The sequence below is a fragment of the Stenella coeruleoalba genome, assembly GCF_951394435.1.
Source record: "Stenella coeruleoalba genome assembly, chromosome: X".
Taxonomy (NCBI): domain Eukaryota; kingdom Metazoa; phylum Chordata; class Mammalia; order Artiodactyla; family Delphinidae; genus Stenella; species Stenella coeruleoalba.
This window is the reverse complement of record NC_137152.1, coordinates 23,183,912-23,191,809: the sequence shown is the minus strand read 5'-3', so window position 1 is coordinate 23,191,809 and position 7,898 is coordinate 23,183,912. Positions and strand designations below refer to the sequence as shown.

Genomic DNA, 7,898 nt, shown 5'->3' with positions numbered 1-7,898 from the left:
ATAATTGTACTGTACAATTTTGATAAAGAGTAGTGAGAGGGGACGTCCTTGCCTTGTTCCCCATCTTAGGGGGGAAAGTCTAATTTTTCACCATTATGATATTAATTGTAGTCTTTTTGAAGATGTTCTTTATCAAGTTGAAAAAATTTCCCCTCCATTTCTAGTTTACTGAGAGTTTATCATGAAAGGGTGTTGTATCTTGTTGAATGTTCTTATTGCATCCACTAATATGATCGTATGATTTTTCTGCTTCAGCCTGCTGATGTAATGAATTACATTAATTGACTTTAAAAATTTTGAACTACCCTTGGATACCTGGAATACACATTTGGTTGTGGTGTATAATCCTTTTTATACATCATTGAATTTTATTTCCTAATATTTTGCTGAGGATTTTTGAATCTATATTCATGAGAGATATTGATTGGTAGTTTTCCTTTCTTGTAATGTCTTTGCCTGGGTTTGGTATTAGATAATGCTGACCTCATAAAATGAGTTACGAGGTGTTCACACTGCATCTATTTTTTGGAACAGATTGTAGAGAATTGGTATCATTTGTTTCTTAGATGTTTGGTGAAATTCAATAGTGAAACCATTTGGGCCTGGTCCTTGCTATTCTGGAAGGTTATTAATTTCAATTTCTTTAATAGTTGTAAGTCTACTCAGATTGCCTATTTCCCCTTGTGTGAGTTTTGGTAGATTATGTCTTTCAAAGAATTGGTCCATTTCACCTTTTATCAAATTTGTGGGTGTAGAGTTCAAAATACGGTTGACACTTAAACAATGTGGTGGTTAGGGGCACAGACTCCTTGTGCAGTAAAAAATCCACACATAACTTTAGAGTAGGCCCTCCGTATCCATGGTTCTGCATTCAAGGATTCAACCAACTGTGGATCATGTAGTGTTGTAGTATTTATTGAAAAAAAAACCTGTGTATAAATGGACTTCTGTAGTTCAAACCTGTGTTGTTCAAGGGTCTACTGTATTCTTTTATTATCATTTTACTGTCCATGGGATTAGTAGAGCTGGTTCCTCTTTCATTTCTGATACCAGTAATTTGTGTCTCCTCTCTTTTTCTTTTTTTGTTTAAACCCTAACCAGCCTTGATTTCAATGGCAGAGCTCCAGCAACCTGGAAGCACCTCACCGAGCCTCTCAGTGGAGTGGGAAGGGGCAGGGAATTGGAACTCAGAGGCTCAAATCTTAGAGAAGGGTTGATGGCAAGCCTGGGGAGAGGCTGCATGACTGTGGGGAGTCCCCTAGCGCAGGTCGTGGGCCATGAACATGCCCCTGGCCCTGCGCAGGATGGCGTCCTTGGCAGCATCACTGGGGTGCTCCTTGGACGGGATCTCCAGTAGCGCTGCAGTGAAGCACTGGTGGGCATCGAGCACATGCTGCATCTCTCTGCGATGTACTGGTTGATGAGGATGATGCCGATGTCCTCCCGATTTAGAAACCACCGGAAAGTGTCTTCCGTCTCATTGATGGTAGTATCCTTCTCCACCACCAGGAAATTAGGGTGGCAGTTCTTGTTAAGCTCCCCTATGCCACCCAGCAGGAAGCCAGTCACCGTGTCCTCGTCTCCCATCACCACAATTAGCTTCCTCCTCTCCGCCATCCTCACAGTCAGCAATACTTCAAATATTTTACTTTATTCTCTTTTTGCTTGGATGGTTTCTGAAGATAAGTTCGATTTAATTGTTCTTATTCCTCTGTTGGTAAGACATTATTTTCTCTGGCTTCTTTCAAGATTTTCTGTTTGTCTTTGATTTTCTGCAGTTTGAATATGATATGCCTAGATATCAGATTTTGGGCATTTATCCTGTTTGTTGTGCTCTGAGCTTCCTGGATGTGTGGTTTGGTGTCTGTCTTTCATTTTTGGAAAATTCTCAGCCTTTATTTATTTTAACAACTTTATTGGAGTATAAGTGCTTTACAATGGTGTGTTAGTTTCTGCTTTATATTCTTAGCCTTTAAAACTTCAAATATTTCTTCTGTTCCTTTCTTTCTTCTCCTTTTGGTATTGATATTACATGTATATACACTTTTTGTAATTGTCCCACAGTTCTTGAATATTCTGTTTAGTCTTTTTCATTCATTTTTTTTCCTTTTGTATTTCAGTTTTGGAAGTTTCTATTGATCTATCTTCAAGTTCACTGATTCTTTATGAGTGAATCCATCAAATACATTCATCATTTCTGTTATAGTGTTTTTGATTTCTAGCATTTTCTTTTGATTCTTTCTTAAAGTTTTCATCTCTCTGCTAACATTACCTACCTTTTCTTGCATTTGTCTACTTTTTCCCTGAGAATGCTTAGCATATTAATTGTAGCTATTTTAAATTCGCAGTCTGATAATTCCATATCTGAGTCTGGTTCTGCCATATCTGAGTCTGGTTCTGATGCTTCCTTTGTTCATTCAGAGTGTGCTTTTTGTCTTTTAGTACGACTTGTGATTTTTTTTTATAGCCAAACATGATGTACTGGGTAAAAGGAACTGAGGTAGTATGAGGTTTAAATTTATCTGACTAGGAGGTACACTGTGTATACTTTTTGTTGCAATTGTGGTGTCAGAAGCTAAAATTTCCTCTGGTGTCCTTGCTTTTTCTGTTTGTCTCTCTAGTTTGGAGGGCAGGAGTTTCCCTATGAGCTCCATTCTCTGACGAATACAAGAATTGTTGATTTTTACCTTGAGGAAAGCTCTCTCTTTTTCTAAAAATAAATTTATTTATTTTTGGCTGTGTTGGGTCTTCGTTGCTGTGCACGGGCTTTCTCTAGTTGAGGCAAGCGTCGGCAAGTCTTCCTTGCAGTGCGCAGGCTTCTCACTGCGGTGGCTTCTCTTGTTGCAAAGCATGGGCTCTAGGCGCACAGGCTTCAGTAGTTGTGGCATGTGGGCTCAGTAGTTGTGGCTCGCGGGCTCTAGAGCGCAGGCTCAGTAGTTGTGGCACACGGGCTTAGTTGTTCTGCGGCATGTGGGATCTTCTCGGGCTAGGGATTGAACGTGTGTCTCTTGCATTGGCTGGCGTATTCTTAACCACTACGCTGCCAGGGAAGTCCAAAGCTCTTCTTGTGAGTACTTCGAAGCTCTTTATGTGTCAGACCTAAAACTGGAAGTCAGAACCATTTCTTTTTTAAGAGGAGACTTTCTATTCTGACTTAACAAGTAGTTTTCAGATGCAATCTTTTGGGGTTTTTTTGTACTTGGCCTTAAATTTCCAATATAATTCCTACTATCTATATTCTCCAATGTACTGTTGATTAAGTTTAGGCTTGCTACTGTTGAGTTCTAGACTACCAATGGCCCATGTCAATTTTTGAAGAACATATTTGACTTTTATGCCATGCTGAATTATTGTGAAAATCCACCCACCCCAGAAGTCCCCCAGGATTTGGAAGCATCAACTATCTCTGGCACTGGGGACAAAGAGTTGAGCCTCTGAGTTTCCAATCAGCTTTTTGGTTCCTTTGATCTTAATCATGACCGTATAACCAAGATTTATTTAATGAAGCCTGAAAGCTCTTGCTTCCATTTGTAATTGCAATATCCAGACATTGGAACGGAATGGAAGGAATCGAGAATCATTTTCTAGCCTGGTTTTCTCTATTTTATTCTGTCTCTAAACAGTCTGTGCCTCATGGCAAGCAGTCTTTGCTATGGAATGAACTGTGTCCCCCTACAGTCATATGTTTAACCCTAGCCGCCGCCCCCCCCCCCCCCCCGACCATGAGACTCTATTGGAGGTAAGGCCTTTAAGGAGGTGGTAAAGGTCAAATGAGGTCATAAGGGTGGAGCTCTAATCTGATAGAACTGATGTCCTTATAAAAAATGAAGAAGCACCAGAGATCGATCTCATCTCTCTCCATCTCTCTCTGTGCCACGTGAGGACTCAGCAAGAAGGTGGCCATCTGCAAGACAGAAAGAGGGCTCTCACCAGACACTGAACCCTGCCGGAAACTTGATCTTGAATTTTCCAGCCTCCAAAACTTTGAGAAAATAAATTTCTGTTGATTAAGTCACCCGGTCTATGATATTTTGTTATGGCAGCCGTAGAAGACCAAGACAGTCCTTTGTTGACTAATGTAACTGGGTTTACTGAGAAGTTTCAGCTTGGTGCAAAATCAAGATAAAGTGGCTTCAGTGTTTCCAATTACTGTCTTCTCTCGTGTACTGTTGGATCTCCCTTTCCAGTACAGCAATATGATCTTATGAAGATTCCCTAGCTTTGTGGCCACTTTTGGGTATAAAAATTTAGTTCAAATTAAAGTATTAATTTCAAAGTTGTTTTAAATCTCATCTCCTTTCCTTATCCTCAGGTCAGGCTTGAGTGGCAGTCCTAACTATGAGATTTGAGATGGAAGGTGTTGGCAGGGTGTGGCTCTGAGACACCTTTTTCCTCTCTCTTTAATAACCCTCTCTGTGGCTATTCCTGCCTCTCTAATACTGACAGGCTGAAGATGCCCTCTGTGTGGCAATGCTGAAATATCGATCTGATCATTGGACATACATCTAGGTTCTTCGTGGGTCTCCAAGAAGCCTCTCTACTATGCTGTTCCCTGACAGATGAGGTCCCCATTTAGCAGAACATCCTATAGCCGCCTGTTGCTAAGGTGCCTCACCTGGTAGCCAGCCTCCTTCATTGGGCTATTAGCAAACTTGCTCTGGCCAGGTAATCTTGGTAGTGACCACTGGAAATTCATATATTTTCGCATGCCAAAAGGAGGGAATTCAGACTGCTCTATCGCCCTCCCTCTCTCTCCAGTCATCCATATGTGTTTAAGCCTATTCTTCCTTCTCAGATAAGTACACAAATGAAATCCTAAATTATGTTTAAGATTTTGATTTATGTCAAAAGAGATCTTCAGGAATAAAGAAGACCCCTTAAACTAGGGACCAATTAACAGGCTTGTGAACTCATTTTTGTAACTATTACCTTATCCTCTAATTCTTAAATTGTTACTCAACTTCCACAGGATGAATCTTTTACTTTACTCAACAAATATTTATTGAGTACCCAAGGTATGCAAGGCACATAAATAAAAATGTTCAAGATTGTTTCTGCCCTCAATATATCTAAGGAGAGCTAAAATAGATAAATATTGTTAATCTCAAGGTAAAAGATGACAGGTGACATAAGACAGTGTTAAGAGAATTTAAAAAAGGAATAAATAACTATTTTGATTTATCCAGGAAAGACTTAGAGAATGGGACATTTGAGCTGCATAGGAGTTGTATATTCAGAGAAAGAAAAGATATTCTAGATTATAAAACAAAAACATACAAACAAAAGCAATGAAATGGAAAAAACACTTGAAATTGTTGGGGAAAAGATATATATTTTAGTGTATCCCTCTTTGATGTTAAAGTAAATATTGGAAGTGGAAAGAGGCAAGAATAAAAAGAAGGCATGAAGAAGTAATAAGAACTAATTAAGCAGTTGGATTTTCCCACCTTTAAGTAGGTTCGTGTAGCACTTTGCACAGAGTGAATACTGAAAAAGATGTTTTAGCAACTTGACTGCTAAATCCCAACTATGCTTAAATATCTCATTCTTTTCTACTAAATTAATAGACATTAGAATAAGGAGTTTTGAAAGCAGCTTTACATCTTTCTATTTTTTTCTCAGTTGAGCAACTATTCACTATGTATGTCTAGCCACCATGAGAAATACAAAATCTATAACATAATCTCACCCTACAAGGAGCTTAACTTTTATTTTTTCCTTTCCCTGATTTGTTTTGTTTTTGCAAAGATAGCAAAATAACTGACACTAATGAGCCTAATTCAATTATAATTTATTATTAACCACAGCCCCTACTGTTACTGTTCTTCTCCCTCCTTTGCTTAAGAAAATGTAGGAATAATTTCTGACATAATGTTAACCTGAGTTGTTACTTCTGGTTATTTACTGGAACAGAATGGTTTTATTTTGGTTCTTTTGTCACTGAGAGCCAAAAATGACTTTTTGAATTTCTAATTGGCATATTCTTTCTCTGTGATTTCCATGAATTTTCAGTGACTACTTTTATCAACTATATAGGTATGGCTTATATATAATTTCATTTTCAGAATGAACTGCTAATCAAAATGCTTTTCCCATTTCAAAAACAAAGATAGACTAGGTATAAGAAAGTAGGTAAAATAAGGCCCCTTTATTACAGAAATTTTAATTTTAGCGAGATCCCTTACGTCATCTATTCCAGTTTAATTGTCCTAACCTTTTGTGTTGATTACCTTGGGCAAGGCATGTTTGAACAAACTTAAGGCAGAGAGAGGCTTGTTAACAACAGTTCATTCCTCAGCAGATGGTAACCACATCCTATTTGACAATATACATGCTACCTGTAGATGTCACTATACCCTTATAATTCCTCTCAGTGCAGTGACCTATTCATTCCCCTCCACACCCCCCACTTCAGAGTCACAGGAATGAATATTTGAAGAGATCCTGAATTTCTGTTTTCTAAACAGAGAATTGAAAGGTAAGATTTCCCAGAATATAAAATACAAAATTGCAAAGCAGCAATCTCAGAGACAGCAGTGAGAGGCCCGCGTACCGCAAAAGATCAAGGCAAGAATGTGGCTATTACCTCTCTTTTCTTCTTTATTTACAAATAATCTGTAAAATCTTATCCTAAAAATAAACAAAATCATGTTTCAACGACTGTTCACTCATAAGATCTTAGAAGAGTTGAATAAAATGGATTTCCTGTTTTTTGTTTTTTGTTTTCCTGCGGTACGCGGGCCTCTCACTGTCGTGGCCCCTCCCGTTGCGGAGCACAGGCTCTGGACGCGCGGGCTCAACGGCCATGGCTCACGGGTCCAGCCGCTGCTACGCGGCATGTTGGATCCTCCCAGACCGGGGCACGAACCCGTGTCCCCTGCATCAGCAGGTGGACTCTCAACCACTGCACTACCAGGGAAGCCCGGATTTCCTGTTTTAAAAAAAGGATGTGAAAATGATGCTTTCATGGATTAATTAATGGCAGAAGAAATATAAACAAATATGCCTAGTTTTAAGAATAGGTTTTTGCTTTGGCAGCCTTTTGCCTGGGCAACCAAACACTGGGCCCAGTTTTTTGTTTATTGGGCAGTCAGGTCCCCTTTTGTCAATCTGGGCCTAGTGATCACTTTATCACCACTTGTAGCATACCAAAGTGTTCCAGGTGGGAAGAGAAGGATACTCAGATGTGACTTGGGCCTTGAAAGTCATCCTTAGCATAACTGCAAAAGGCAGATCTCCCCCAGTAAGAAAAACATAGCCCAAGCTGAAGCAGTAAATGATCTCAGCTTTTCAAATCCAAAGAGAGTTGGAGAAAGGGAGCGTGAGTTAATTAAAATCAGCTTTTCAGGTAGGAATGTGAATGTCCAGGCTATCCTCTGGTTCATGCTGATTGCCAAAGGGCACGGCTCAAAAAAAAACCCTCTACTGGATCAACAGGAGGATTACGGAGTCATAACCTTCTACACATAGAGCCAGAAGAGAGGAAAAATCAAAGAGAGAAAAAAATCAAAATCAAAATCATGTAGTTAGAATGACCATGAGTGAAAAAGTAAGAAAATAAAAATAAAGTAAGGTGTGCAGAATGGAAAAGTCTGAAATAAACCCTATATATGGCTATGGATTTGGACAGAAGTCAATAATAGCAAGGCATAATTGGAGTTGGGGTAGCCACTGCCAATGCTATGAAGGCCTTACATTGTAGCTATTTGTAAATATGCTTCATACTCGTCGTTAGTGACTCCTTAGAGGGCTAAAACAAAGCCTATTCATCTTGGTTCCCCCATAGCACCTAGCAAATCACCTGGTACCTACTGGATTCTCAAAAAACATTTATTTATTAAATAAACTGAAAGCAAAAGCTATCCAGTGGGAAAAACAAACAGAATGTAGATAGTTCT

At 39.2% G+C, this 7,898-nt stretch overlaps 1 pseudogene across 1 annotated transcript; it reads right to left on the bottom strand.

The window, feature by feature from the left end:
• Window positions 1-1,258: 1,258 nt before the first annotated feature.
• Window positions 1,259-1,698, bottom strand: LOC307180338 (V-type proton ATPase subunit F-like; annotated as a pseudogene). The gene has a single exon. The product of its transcript is annotated as a V-type proton ATPase subunit F-like (transcript).
• Window positions 1,699-7,898: the final 6,200 nt, after the last annotated feature.